The following is a 14,492-nucleotide window of genomic DNA, read 5'->3' on the forward strand; positions in this document are numbered from 1 at the left end:
GCATTGTGTTGTGCCAGTTTCTCTGCTCCTTTTCTCCAGTTTCGAAACCTGGCATGGGTGAAGCTCTTTTCGATATGACCTGGCCCATGGTGGAAAAAATGTCTACACGCATAGCAGAAAGCAGCATCAACTGAGAGCGAGTATTCCAGCCATGAGTATTGTTTGAACCAAGAGTTGTTAAAACCCCTTGATTGAGATCCAAATTTTCAAGTCGGGTAAGACTTTAATTGAGGACGCCTCAGTCCCTCAGCTGGATCTTGGCTTAAATCCACAGGACCACCAGGTTTCTTGCCAGTGACGGCAGCTATGGCAGTGGAAGCTAACTCTCCCCCCCCCCACTCTCATTATCGCTCTCCGTGTCTTCTGCCAAAGATGAACCCTCCGCTGCCACTAACGTTACCCCCTCTTCCTCTTCTTCATCGTCCTCATTATCCTCCATGTTTGGCATCACAATGTCCTCCACCGTGTTAGCATTCACATTGCTGGAATCAGGAATCTGTGGATCGCCAGCGACATCATCCACTCTCCCTCATTTTTTTGGGACAACAAATGAAAAGCGGTCCATAATCAGCTAAATAGCTCACTAGAACACACAAACTTATTGTTTTTCACCGAATCGATTCGACACTTCAAAACTGCTAGACTAACCTTAACGTTATCACGCAAACGCAATCACACTTGCAATGATATGAACCAACCAATCAAATCACACACAACAAGTAGCAAAGGTCAACGGTCATCATCATTTACTTAAAGCTTGGGTGTGCAATCTTTTCCAGAAATCTTTTTTGTTATACCGGTTGAAAGTCTCTTCACATCCTGATAGCAATCAATAATTTAAGTGGTCTAAATGTAAAAAAAAAAAACTATACAGGACTAAAAAATTTTTGACCAATCATTGCATTCGGTCCGAATGTAATGATAGGATGTCCTTCCTGTCTGTCAATCTATATTTGCATACTGCCCTGCAACTTGTCCACGCACTCTCCCCATGCACTCAATTGGGGGGCGGGACTATCTGACTGTTTGAACAACTGCATGCAAGGGGCGTATTCAGAAAGCTGTTTTAAAAACACCATTTATTTTTGCAATTCCGTTCGGTGGCGCTAGTGTCGCAGAAATTGCATACTCCAGCTTTAAATTAAAAATATAATTTCAAAGTTTAGTTTTGTTACATATAAGTCAGTCCGATGTCCTCATATATATATTTTTTTTCCATAAATATTTTTCATCACAAAATTACTGGGGGTTTGGGGGGGCTCAGCCTTTTCAGGGGGTGCTTAAGCCCCCGCTAGCCCCTCCCTCCCGCCGCCGTTGGCGACAGGGTGTTGGGCGCCCAAGGCTCATCAATGTGCGAGGGCAATTAAGGCTATCCCGTCTGGTGACAACCAACAGAAGGTCTACTGTGGCACAAGTCACAAACAATTTTAATGATGGTTACAGGAGGAATGAGTCACAACACACAGTGCATCGCACCCTGCTATGTGTGGGACTGCATAGCCACAGACCACCCAGTTAGAGTGCCCATGATGACTCCTGTCCACCGTCGAAAGCGCCTACAATGGGCATGCAAACTGCATCGGAACTGGACCTTGGAGAAGTGGAAGAGGGTCACCTGGCCCGATGAGTCCCATTTTCTTTTACATCACGGCTGTGTACATGTGCGCTGTTTACCTGGGAAAGTGATGGCACCAGGATGCACTGTGGGAAGATGACAAGCCGGTGGAGGCAGTGCGATACTCTGGGCAATGTTCTGCTGGGAAACCCTGGGTCCAGTCATTCATGTGGATGTCAATTTGACACTTGCCACCTACCTAAACATCACTGCAGCCAAGGCACACTCAACACACGAGGGGACCGGGTTTTGGACCATTGCTACTCTCCCTTCCGGGATGGCTACAAATCCCTCCCCCGCCCGCCATTTGGCAAATCGGATCACTCTTCCATTCTGCTTCTGCCCGCTTACAGGCAGAAACTGAAACAGGAAGCACCCACCCTCAGAACAATCCAGTGCTGGTCGGACCAATCAGACTCTACGCTACAAGACTGTTTTGATCACACGGACTGGGAGATGTTCCGGTCCGCCTCTGATGACGACATCGAGCTTTACGCTGATAGCGTAATGTGTTTCATCAAAAAGTGCATGTGGGACGTGGTTCCGACCAGAACAATACGGATCTATCCGAACCAGAAACCATGGATAAATAAAGATATTCGCGCGGCACTTAATGTGCGGACCTCCGCTTTTAGTTCCGGGAACGCGGAGGAGCATAAACAAGCCAGTTGTGCCCTCTGGAATAAAAACTCCACCATGAACACTGCTGCCTCTCTCCCGGATAAGCTAAATACTTTTTATGTTCGTTTTGAGGGAAATAACACCGCCCTCGCGGAGAGAGCTCTCGCGGCCGAAGCTACAGAGGTTAGTTCACTCTCCATCTCTGTAGTGGATGTAACCCGATCCTTCCGACGGGTGAATATCCGCAAAGCCACGGGCCCAGACGGCATTCCGGGCCGCGTCATCAGAGTGTGCGCGAACCAGCTGGCTGGTGTTTTTACAGACATTTTCAACCTTTCCCTCTCTTTGTCTGTAGTCCCCACATGCTTTAAAACATCCACCATTGAGCCTGTTCCAAAGCAATCAAAAACAACTTGCTTAAATGACTGGCGTCCTGTTGCTCTGACCCCCATCATCAGCAAATGCTTTGAGAGACTAATCAGAGATTACATCTGCTCTGTGCTGCCTCTCTCTCTTGACCCACTGCAGTTTGCTTACCGCAACAACCGCTCCACTGATGATGCCATTGCATCTACAATACACACTGCTCTCTCCCACCTGGAAAAAAAGAACACTTATGTGAGAATGCTGTTTGTAGACTACAGCTCAGCATTCAACACCATAGTGCCCTCCAAGCTAGATGAGAAACTCTCATCTCTGGGCTTAAACAGCTCGCCGTGCAGCTGGATCCTGGACTTCCTGTCAAGCAGACGCCAGGTGGTTAGAATAGGCAGCAACATCTCCTCATCACTAACCCTCAACACTGGAGTCCCACAGGGCTGTGTTCTCAGCCCACTACTGTATTCCCTGTACACACATGACTGTGTGGCAACACATAGCTCCAATGCCATCATTAAGTTTGCTGATGATACGACGGTGGTAGGTCTGATCACTGACAATGATGAAGCAGCCTACAGAGAGGAGGTGCACACTCTGACACACTGGTGTCAGGAGCACAACCTCTCCCTCAACGTCAGTAAGACAAAGGAGCTTGTGGTGGACTTCAGAAGAAAGGACAGAGAACACAGTCCCATCACTATCAACGGAGCACCAATGTAGAGTCAGTAGCTTCAAGTTCCTGGGTGTCCACATCACTGAGGAACTCACATGGTCCATCCACACTGAAGCCATTGTGAAGAAGGCTCATCAGCGCCTCTTCTTCCTGAGATGGCTGAGGAAGTTTGGAATGAACCGCCACATCCTCACACGGTTCTACACCTGCACTGTAGAGAGCATCCTGACTTGCTGCATCTCCGCCTGGTACGGCAATAGCACCGCCCACAACCGCAAAGCACTGCAAAGGGTGGTGCGAACTGCCAGACACATCATTGGAGGTGAGCTTCCCTCCCTCCAGGAAATATATACAAGGCAGTGTGTGAAAAAAGCTCGGAGGATTATCAGAGACTCCAGCCACCCGAGCCATGGGCAGTTCTCACTGCTACCATCAGGCAGGCGGTATCGCAGCATCAGGACCCACACCAGCCGTCTCCATAACAGCTTCTTCCCCCCCAGCAATCAGACTTTTGAACTCTTGATCTCCCACGATCAAAATACATCAGCACTGCACTTTATTACCCTTACTCTTATATCTCACACCGGACTGTCATAAATTATATTATTATTATATTATATTCTCTCTTAACAACTGACTATCAACCGACAGCCTGAATGTCAATACAGTACAATACTGTACATTCTATATATACTACTATATATACTTTTTTATATATTTTTATTTTTATTGAATAATGTGTATCTATATAGTGCGTATTGTATACTGTACAGTGTATGTTATTATTTGTATATTGTTGTGTGTAATTATGTGTATATCAGATGTTTAAATTGTGCTGTGTTAATTTGATGTTATTGTAAATTGGTATATGTCTCATCACTGTCACGACTGCTATGTTGATCGGAACTGCACCCAAGAATTTCACACACCATTGCACTTGTGTATATGGCTGTGTGACAATAAAGTGGTTTGATTTGATTTGAATTTGATTTGATCACAATGGTATTTCCTGATGGCATTAGCCTCTTTCAGCAGGATAATGTGCCCTGCCACACTGCTCACATTGTTCGGGAATGGTTTGAGGAACATGATGAAGAGTTCAAGGTGTTGCTCTGGCCTCCAAATTCCCCAGATCTCAATCCAATTGAGCATCTGTGAGATGTACTGGACCAACAAGTCTGATCCATAGCGGCTCCACCTCACAACTTACAGGACTTAAAGGATCTACTGCTAATGTCCTGGTGCCAGATACCACAGGACACCTTCAGGGGTCTTGTAGAGTCCATGTCTTGGCGGGTCAGCGCTGTTTTGGCAGCACGCAGAGGTCCAACAGCATATTAGGTCATAATGTTTTGGCTCATCAGTGTATATTACTTTAAATCATCATCGGGTAGTTAAAACTGCTTCTTTGACAGATCTCATGTAAATTCTACTCATAGAATGAGGCATTGATAACACATTTTAATGTCATATCAGTTGATGTTTTACATGTAGTCTTGAGCATCCTCATTTTTAAATGCTCCTCTTAACGCCTCCCCTTGCAACGTGGCCAGTGTCTGAATGTTCGCAAACAGTATGTTGTTGCTCAACTGTTTCAAACTTCTTTTTACCTCTGAACGAAGAACTTCTCCATAAGTGTGATGGGGCCTTTAGGATTCACATTCATCTCGATTACAGTTGCTCGGCTGGTGCACCAGAGTCTACCTCCGAGCAACCAAAACACTTCCTGCTCTAACAGTACTCCAGGACTTTATAAAGTTCTTTAGATGAAGAGTATCATTCACCATATCTTATGTTCTGTTTCTCTAATCAGGGAGGCCACCACCCAGGCTAGCGCCTGGTTCCTCAGGCGTAGTCCGCTTTGATCTGCAGGGCCTGAACAAGCTGCTATTGTGGGCCTGTTGAAAACCCCCAGTGGCCCCTAATCCCTGGCAGCTCCATTACCAGCAAATTCACCTCAAACAGGCCCGTTTAAGTCGAGAAACCACATAAATTAGGCTGGTTTTAAACTTTAAAGACTTGAACAGCCATTTTAAGAGAAAGGGCCAGAAAACAAAAAAGACGACAACATTTTCTTGTATCACTAGCTTTCCAAATGTCCAAATAGCACATTCCGAAATGTCAATCACTGTTTGAAAGAACCTGTGAAAAAACTGTACCTATATTTAAAGGATTAACATATGCATTCTTGACCTATATGATCTTGTAAAGAACGTTACCCTAATGCTTTGGGTATTACATTACATGTAATTGTCCTGTCTTTAAAAATAGCTGTTTATAACATAATTAACAGGTTTGGAGAAACTCAAGTATTTTTAAGCAGCTTTGTCTGGCACAAACACAGGCCCCAAGTTTACTACCCTTTATTTGAGGCCCATGAGCCTTCACTTCATTGCTCTGGAGAATGTGAAAAATGACCATTTATGCGAATGCGCAAAATAAGAAATATGGCTAGATCCTTAAAAAAAATCTACTAGGACAAAATGACTCCTGTGCAAGTGTGGCTCTTACTGCATTTATCAACAGCTTGCACCAACATGCTCAGCCTTCAGCTCTGCTCAGTCAAAGGGCTGGGAGGAAAGCCAAACCACAGGTAATGGAGATACCTGTGCACAGACTTGAGAACAACCAGTCACACTGCTCATACTGCATGAGCCATCCACATCAGCTAAAACCAATGTCTAAAGAAATGAATGTGACTTATTTCCAAGCATTTTCAGAGGCTTCATATATCTTAAAAACGTTGCAATTCACAGGACATGGGATGCAGATATTTTACCTTTAACTTCCTGAAATGTCTCAATTCAGTGGGTGACTAGGGATTGGTTTTAGGTGGAAACTAATCATATATCATGTTTATCATGTATGTATGTAATTTTCCAAAGTTTGGGTACTCTTCTGAAAATGTTTCCACATTGCATTTTTCTATTTTAATCGTTTATTTTTCATTACAAATTATATTATCAGCATAACAGTTTGAGTGAAAAATTTGTGCAAAACCCGCATGTGAAAAATCTTGCATGTGAATTTTCATAGAGCACCTTGTGAAAGTGCTTTAATGAAAGAAAACCTGTTCTTTTGTACAAAATGACAGCGGTGAAGCGCTGTCAGCTCATGATGCACGAATGGCTTGCATGCAGTGCACGAGTCTGTTGGGTATGCAGCATCCTCGTCAAATTGTAACTTTTTGTTTAGCCTCCCATTCAGCTCATGAAAACAAGCTGCGTGATCATGAGGAAGGATCACATCAAGATGTAGATTGGAATGCAGGTGCGGAATTTCATATGAATAAAATAGTCTGGCGTGCCAGTGACTACCCCTCCATGTGCCAATGCTGGCACGCGTGCCAAAGGTTGCCAACTCCTGGTTTAAGGTGTCCTTCGTGTAGTCAACTGCAATACACTTAATTTGTGTCTTTTGTTGGGTTTTCTATTACACAATGCAATAACACACCCATTTTTGAATAGGGCAGCTAGATAAAATTATTCTGATTCTAGTTTGCTAAATTTATATGGTGTCTATAAGCAAATCATGAGCACACCACATTAAAGGCAGCGAGATTTGAATGGAAGCAGATAACCCAATCTTTCTGGGAATGTATTTATCTTAAAGGAATAGTTAAACCAAAAATTAATATCTGGTCATCATTTACTATTAAACAAATACACATGGCACTTTAAAAACAAGTTAGTTTCTCTCTTACAGTCTGCACTTTGTTGGAGCTCATATTTCTAGCTAGATAAGAAATATTTGGCAACGTGCAATCAGATTTAAAATGTCCTTGCCCAATGCAGTGAATGTAACCAGCTTTCACCACAAATCTGTACAAAATAACTTGATAAAACAGTCATACATCTTGTCCATAGCTTGGTACCGTGAGTCATCAGGTGTCGTTTGTTTAGAAAGTGTGCATGTAACTTGTAGCTTCTCTTATATGAGGAGATGAGATTGTGGAGATAAGCTTCTATCGGCACAATAAGTTGTGGGGCTTTAATAAAAGAACTCAAATTGTATCTTTTTGAAAGAGTTGGAAAACAGAAAGCACACTGTATCCTATTTTTTCTGCCAAATGGCAAAAAAATCCCATACTATTCAAGCACTGGCATCATGTGACCCTAATGTTTAAATAAACTATTTTCATTCACAAATCTCTGCAATGGACAACAATAGGAGTATGATTAATGACTGATACCTATTATTACAATAATTAACCCCCAGAAATCAACAGATCCTACTTACTAGGCTGAGTAAGACAGTCATAATGTACAGAAACCAAGCTTTTTTTTATGGGAAAAGTACTTTGATAACCTTTAAGTCTGCAATTCATCAATACAAGAACGATTATAAAAACAGCACACACACACACACACACAAACAAAAAAGGGTACTTTTTGATGCCCAATACAGCCAAAACTCAGCTCTTTGTAAACATTTGCCAACAAGGTCCAATAAATTTATAAGCTCATGATTTTTATGAAACTGTTAGTTTCATTGGGCAGATGGCACAAATGTGTGCTTATTTATTTTTCTTTCTTTATATCATGGGTGTGACTTTTCCTATGTGTGATGGCTGCTGACCTGATTATGGGAGGTCCTGAGTGGGTGCAAACACTTCGGATCCTGCCCACAGGGCAACCCTCTGACCAGTCATCAGACGTCTGGTTTTGATGTCTCACTGTGTATTTTCTAAAGATAAGTATGTGAATGTGTTTTACTTGTTGGATGCCTCAAGGCTTAGTGCTTGGCCCGCTGTTTTTCTTGATATACACAAGTGGCCCAATGAAAAAGGTATGCGGCTTCTTCTATCACTGCTATGCATGCAATGATATTCAGGCCTGACGACCCACAATCTCAGCTTATATCTCTGCCTGCCTCTCAGACATCTTACTTTCCTGGCACTGCTATACACATACAGTATATATGTCCTGTTATTATTCAGGTGGCTAGCTGTAAACATGTCAAAAGTTTGACAAACTTGTTTAGCTAGATTCTCTTGAAACTGTTGCACATCCATGACAGCAGTGGACCTGCATGAGTAAACTGACCATAACTGACCATCACTTTATTGTTCCCCGTAGCTCCCCTTGTGGCAACACTGAGAACGCACATTTGCATCCCATAATGAATTGCATTCTAAACCAGTGCTGTAGGTTTTCCCCCTGTCTACAAGCACAAAAAAAGTTTTAAAAAAAATAAAAGAATAAACAAATTTCATCCTGACTGTTCCACTGATCTATAACATTTTAAAATCTATAATCTATGCTCACTTTGCTTAAAACTAGTGAATTCACACTTCCTTGAGCAAACAAACAAACAAACTATGAAGGATCTGGGAGGCCTGCAGTCCCTTCACATTCTCTGTACACGCTCTCCCACGCATGTGCATGCACAAACAGTCAGCCTAAAGGTAAATAACCTGCTTAGGGAAGAAAAGAGATGGGAGGTATATTCCCCTTCTCTCTCTCTCACTCACGCACCTGAGGTAGTGCTCAGCTGTCACCTGTGAAGTTGGCCAATTCAGTCTGTCCAGTCAGAGAACAGTCCATGACAGTTACTCTAACCCCTCCGTCTGTACGAGCTGTGGCCGCGTGTCTCGCCATTTCCAAGGATACAGGGCTCCTTCTTGCCGAGAGCTATGCTAATCACCTCTCGCGCAGATAGAACAGCAACTTATGTCACTAAGGAAGAGGGATAGACCACCACACACCGAGGGAGAAGAGATGAAAAGCATTGTTTACACACTTTTATCAGTGCTAAAACCAGGCAAAAAAAGAAAAAAAAGAAAAAAAAAGTGAGCTAAGAAGGGACGGCTCAATGGGAGAGGCCCTCGTGGAGGAGTCCAGCATGGATGGTGAAGAAAGAGTTTCAAAACAGATGAATCTCATGCCTGACTGCACACACCCGTCCCCCTCTGTTCTTCAATAGTTTGCTCCATGAGAAGCCGTGGAGTCACTGTTGCTGTCTAACTCCCCAAAGCAATATAGCCCAAGAGAGAAATGTATATAGCTCTTCTTGCAAATTAGGCTGTGAGCAACAGTCAAATGAGGCTGAAGCAACAGTCATGATTCATACTTTGATGACATGCCAATTAATTGAACATTTACAAAGAATTGTGATGGAAACCACTGCTGCAATATGACAATTTAAGAAATCAGACATATTAATCCATGGTAGTCTTTTTTATTCAAGTTTTTTAACAGTTATATTTAATAAACACTTTCAAAATTGGATGCCTTCGTCAGGATAATTTAAAGGGGTAAAATCATGAGGAATAAAATTGTCTTTGATCTTTTGAGATAAAAGAGCTTGACGTACTATGAAAACATACTGTGACTTTCAGAGCGGAAAACTTGATCCCCAGTCCAAAAAGCAGGGGCAACTTAGGGTCAGTGGATATTCAGGGCTTAGCCCAGACCTCTGTGGATATGTATGGGACCATCCTTTGACGAAATAATGGAATATAATACACTTTGTAATAAAAGTTTAAATGTTACATCTGTAGGATGTCATTTATATAGCAAATCTTTAAATATTACTGAAACTCAAACTAAAATGATGTCCAATTCACTTTTGTCTCTGCCTCAGATATGCACATAAATTACATGCTTTTAACACTATGTTCTTTAAAAACGTGATTAAAAAAACAAACCTTTTGTCCCTTTCCGCTTTCCGTAGTTCGACACATTGTGTACAATTATTGATTCGTTGGGTGTTTTATATTAGTTTAGAAGAAAGCAGGCTGAAACAGGCTAAAGTGGAGCTTGAGAATAAAAGGTTTCAAGATTTGCCAAAGTTTACGATTTACATTTTGCAAATGTCCTGAAAAAAAGTATGCAAATTCCTCAAGCTCTGTAGCTTGCTCTTTGTTATCAGGGTTATGCATCTAAATATTTGGTACTTAATGCATCTGGATGGACCAACTCACAGTTTCCAATATCTCAAAGTAGGCATTTTGACCACTCACATGCAGTTGCGAGTCATAAGCACTTGAGTGCTGGAAAGCAGATGCAAACAAGACTGAAAAGTACTGAATTTAGTCTGAATTTGGTATTATCGATACTGTAGAAAGACCAGTATTATTAACTTATGTATATATGTATATATATCACTTAATATAAAAATATATGCATATTTAGTATTAATTTGATACAGAAACACCAGTACTTTTCATAAGCGAAGGGTGTTTCTTAAAGGCACAGCAGCAAAAATGGACTGTTTAATTCTAATGGTCAGACAGAGGGTGAAAAATTTGATTATGAATCTTTAGCAAAAAAAAAAAAAAAACCTGCACTATCATTGTAACCTACACATTATATTATGGGGTGTAATGGTTTATTATTCAAAAATGTAATGGTGCTCATCGTGGAGATTGGAGTTGTCCTTTTTTTATTATTATTATTATTATTTTAGAGTCTATTCTTTCCAATACGCATGACATACTATTCCACCATAACAAGCTCTAAAATACAATTGCACATTAGCAGCCATAGGTGTTGTACGATGAGTTTGGCTGAAACTGTGAAAACTGAAACAGAAAAGTGAATGTAATACAGGAAGCACCAGGAGTGGGAGAGAGACGCGCCTTTTCAGCGCAAGGGATCGAATGTCGGTTTGAAGCGCAAGAGTGATATGCTCTGACTGCACGAGAGAGTTTACAGAGGTTGATGATAGTGCCATATTAATCTACTATACTGTATATAATGCTGAATATTATGTACAATAATGCTATGGAGAATTATAATCCTAAAGTCAAATGTCATTTCTGATTTGATTTCATCATTAAATTATTATAATTGAACTGGATATTATTGTAGTGATTTTTAAATTATAGTCACCCTTTGCTACATTGAAAGCACTACAACTAAACATTATATTATGTTTTACCTTGTGAATTTCATTGTTTCTTGAAAATGTACAGTAATTTCAAATCAAATGATCGCAACACTCTCCAAAAATGTTGAGACAGAGGCAATTTAAAACTGATAACAATTTGACGAGTTAAAATAACAAGGCAATGTGAAACAGGAGATGTTAAACAGGTGAGGCAATCGTGTCATAGTATATAAGGAGTCTCCAAAAATAGCCTAGTCCTTCAAGAGCAAGGATCATTCGAGACTTGTCAATTTGCAGACAGATGCTTCAGTAAATCCAGCACTTTGAGAACAATGTTCCCCAAAGACAAATTGGAAGGATTTTGGCCATTTCACCCTCTACAGTGCACAATGTAGTTAAAAGATTCGAGGAATATGGTCAAATCTCGATGCGTAAAGGGCAAGACGAAAACCACTTCTGAATGCACGTGATCTCTGATCCCTCAGATGTCACTGTCTTAAAAAACATCATTCATCTGTAATGGATATCATGAACATGGGCTTGAGATTATTTTAGTAAAACATTGTTAGACAACACCATTCGCCGCTGCATCCACAGATGCAAGTTGAGACTTTACTATGCAAAGCAGAAGCCCTACATCAACACTGTCCAGAAGCGCTGCCGACTTCTCTGGGCTCGGTCTCATCTTAGGTAGAAAGTAGAACAGTGGAACCATGTTTTTTGGTCTGATGAGTCCACATTTCAAATAGTTTTTGAAAAACACAGCCGTTGTGTTCTCCAGACCAACGAGGAAAAGCACCATTCAAGCTGTTATCAGCGTCAGGTCCAAAAGCCAGTGTCTGTATGGGCCAGGGGTGTATCAGTGCCCATGGCATGGGTAACTTGCACATCTGTGAGGGCACCATTATTGCAGACAGATTTGTAAAAATGTTGGAGCAGCATATACTGCCATCCAGCACCGTCTTTTCCAGGGACGTCCCGGAATTTAAAGCAGGACAACTTCAAACCACATACTGGCCGAACAAGCAGAGAGTGCTGGAGCTAAATTGGCCTGTCTGCAGTCCTGACCATCTCCAACTGAGAATGTGTGGTGCATTATGAAGCGCACAATACCGCAATGAAGACCCCATACAATTGTGCAGCTGAAGACCTGCTGAATGGGGGAAAATTCCACTTTTTAAACTTAACAAACTTGTCTTCAGTGCCTAATACTTAAGTTATTTCTTCTTATTATTAGAAGAAATGGTGATGTTTCACAGAGGTAAACACTTGACTGTCCCAACTTTTTTGGAGTGTGTTGCAATCATCTGATTTGAAATTACTGTACATAAAAAAAAAAAACAATGAAATTCACAAGGTAAAACATCATATAATGTTTAGTTGTAGTGCTTTCAATATAGCAAAGGGTGAAAATAATTTACAAAGCACTCCTTTTTGTTTTTATTAGCATTTTACATATTGTCCCAACATTTTCGGAATTGGGGTTGTATAACTGAATTACATATGATATGACTACTTTAAATAAATTTTACATTTAATCACCTCTGTACTAACCTTGACACAGTGCTCAGGTACTCAAGTTACCAGTCTGATGCTTCAGCACCATTAATTTGAATAATGTCTCTTCTTATACCCTTTCTGTTCTTTATAGTCAGTTGTTGATCAAAAACAACTACAAAAAAAACCCAACAACATTTAATTCTAATCATGCATCGCACAAATGAGGTACAGCCATTCGAGTCCTCATTTAAAGGTGTTGTTTACAGAAACGCTGTTTTTTGTTAGAGACAGTACGTTTACCATTTCTATACAAGATTACATTAACATACGAGCTACTGAATTAGGCAATTTAACAATAAATATGTAACAAAAATAATATGAAATATAATATCTTATTTTTTGATGGAATACATGGATTTGTTCATTTATAAAAAGTCAAAATGTGACCAAAATGATGAAAAACTAATAAAATATAATTAGCAAAATTAATATTTTCATAATGTACCTAGTTAAAGGTCCCTTGTATAATTAACAGCATTAGCTGGGAGAGAATTTCTTTCATATGTAAGCAAACCAGTCATTATAACTGAAATATACCCATATGAATTGATATCGAATCGAAATCGGTATTGAATCAAAAGCTTGTGAATCGGAATCGAATCAAGAAATTTGTATAAATGCTCAACCATAAAAAAACACTTGAGTCCACTTAAAAAGAGCCAAACTAAATAAATAAAAAAATACTGTGAAACATAGAGGGGGGAAAAACAGATTTACATCATCTTCACATTGTATCCGTTCACTGTGTACTTGTTTTTGTCGACTTTTTGATAGGGTGTCAGCCCAATTTTTAACAAGTTAAGAAAGTTTTATAGAAATTTATTTTTGTATAATATTAACAACAATTATTATTATTATAAAACAGTACCATATTTGTGGATTTTTTCTTAACCTGCATACGGAATAGCTTTGCAGGCCTTTATTTTTGGCAGAAGTTTTTATTTTGCCCATACACTGAGTAAAGACATGAAGGAAGAGAAATGCTCTCATCCATTATTCTGTCCACATAAACCCTGTGTTTTGAGCTAACTTTAGGTTTGGAATGTAACTTTTAGTAGCCAAGTATATTTAAAATTTGTAAATCTAGAATGCTGTAAATTTAGAGGAATTGGTCACCGAAAAATGTAAATTCCCTCATAATTTACTCACCCTTATGCCATCCCAGATATGTATGACTTTCTTTTATGTGCTGAACTCAAATGAAGATTTTTAGAAGAATTTCTCAGCTCTTTTGGTCCATACAGTGCAAGTGACTGGGTGCCAAAATTTTGAAGCTCCAAAAATCACATAAATCAGCATAAAAGTAATCCATAAGACTCCAGTGGTTAAATCTATATCTTCAGAAGCGAGATGATACGTGTGGGTGAGAAACAGATCACTTTCGCATTCTCCTCGTGTTTTTGGTGATTCACATTATTCATGCATATCGCCCCATAATGGGCAAGGAGAAGAATTTCAAGCAAAAAATGACTTCAATATTGATCCGTTTCTCATTCACACCTATCATATCACTTCTGAAAATATGGATTAAAACACTGGAGTCATATGGATTACTTTTATGATGCCTTTATGTGCTTTTTGGAGCATCAAAATGTTGGCACCCATTCACTTGCATTGTATGAACCTACAGAGAGGAGATATTCTTCTAAAAATCATAATTTGTGTTCTGCAGAAGAAAGTAATTCAAACACATCTGGGATGGCATGAGTGTAAATGATGAGAGAATTTTCATTATTGGATGAACTATTCCTTTAACATGTTAAAATATAGCATCTAATCACTATCCTACAACAATAAAAACATGCAGCTTTT

At 40.2% G+C, this 14,492-nt stretch overlaps 1 protein-coding gene across 6 annotated transcripts in view; it reads right to left on the reverse strand.

The window, feature by feature from the left end:
* The window catches only part of LOC127415705 (nuclear receptor coactivator 1-like), an 84,762-nt gene that overhangs the window by 46,247 nt on the left and 24,023 nt on the right, over positions 1 to 14,492 (reverse strand). Inside the window, exon 4 of one of the 6 annotated variants that reach the window (XM_051654527.1) lies at positions 8,765 to 8,965. The exons of the other annotated variants lie outside the window; for them this stretch is intronic. The gene's annotated coding sequence lies outside the window, so the exon portion shown is untranslated. The remainder of the gene's footprint in view (positions 1 to 8,764; positions 8,966 to 14,492) is intronic. 6 annotated transcript variants of the gene reach the window in all.

Source organism: Myxocyprinus asiaticus, chromosome 25, assembly GCF_019703515.2.
Source record: "Myxocyprinus asiaticus isolate MX2 ecotype Aquarium Trade chromosome 25, UBuf_Myxa_2, whole genome shotgun sequence".
Taxonomy (NCBI): Eukaryota; Metazoa; Chordata; class Actinopteri; order Cypriniformes; family Catostomidae; genus Myxocyprinus; species Myxocyprinus asiaticus.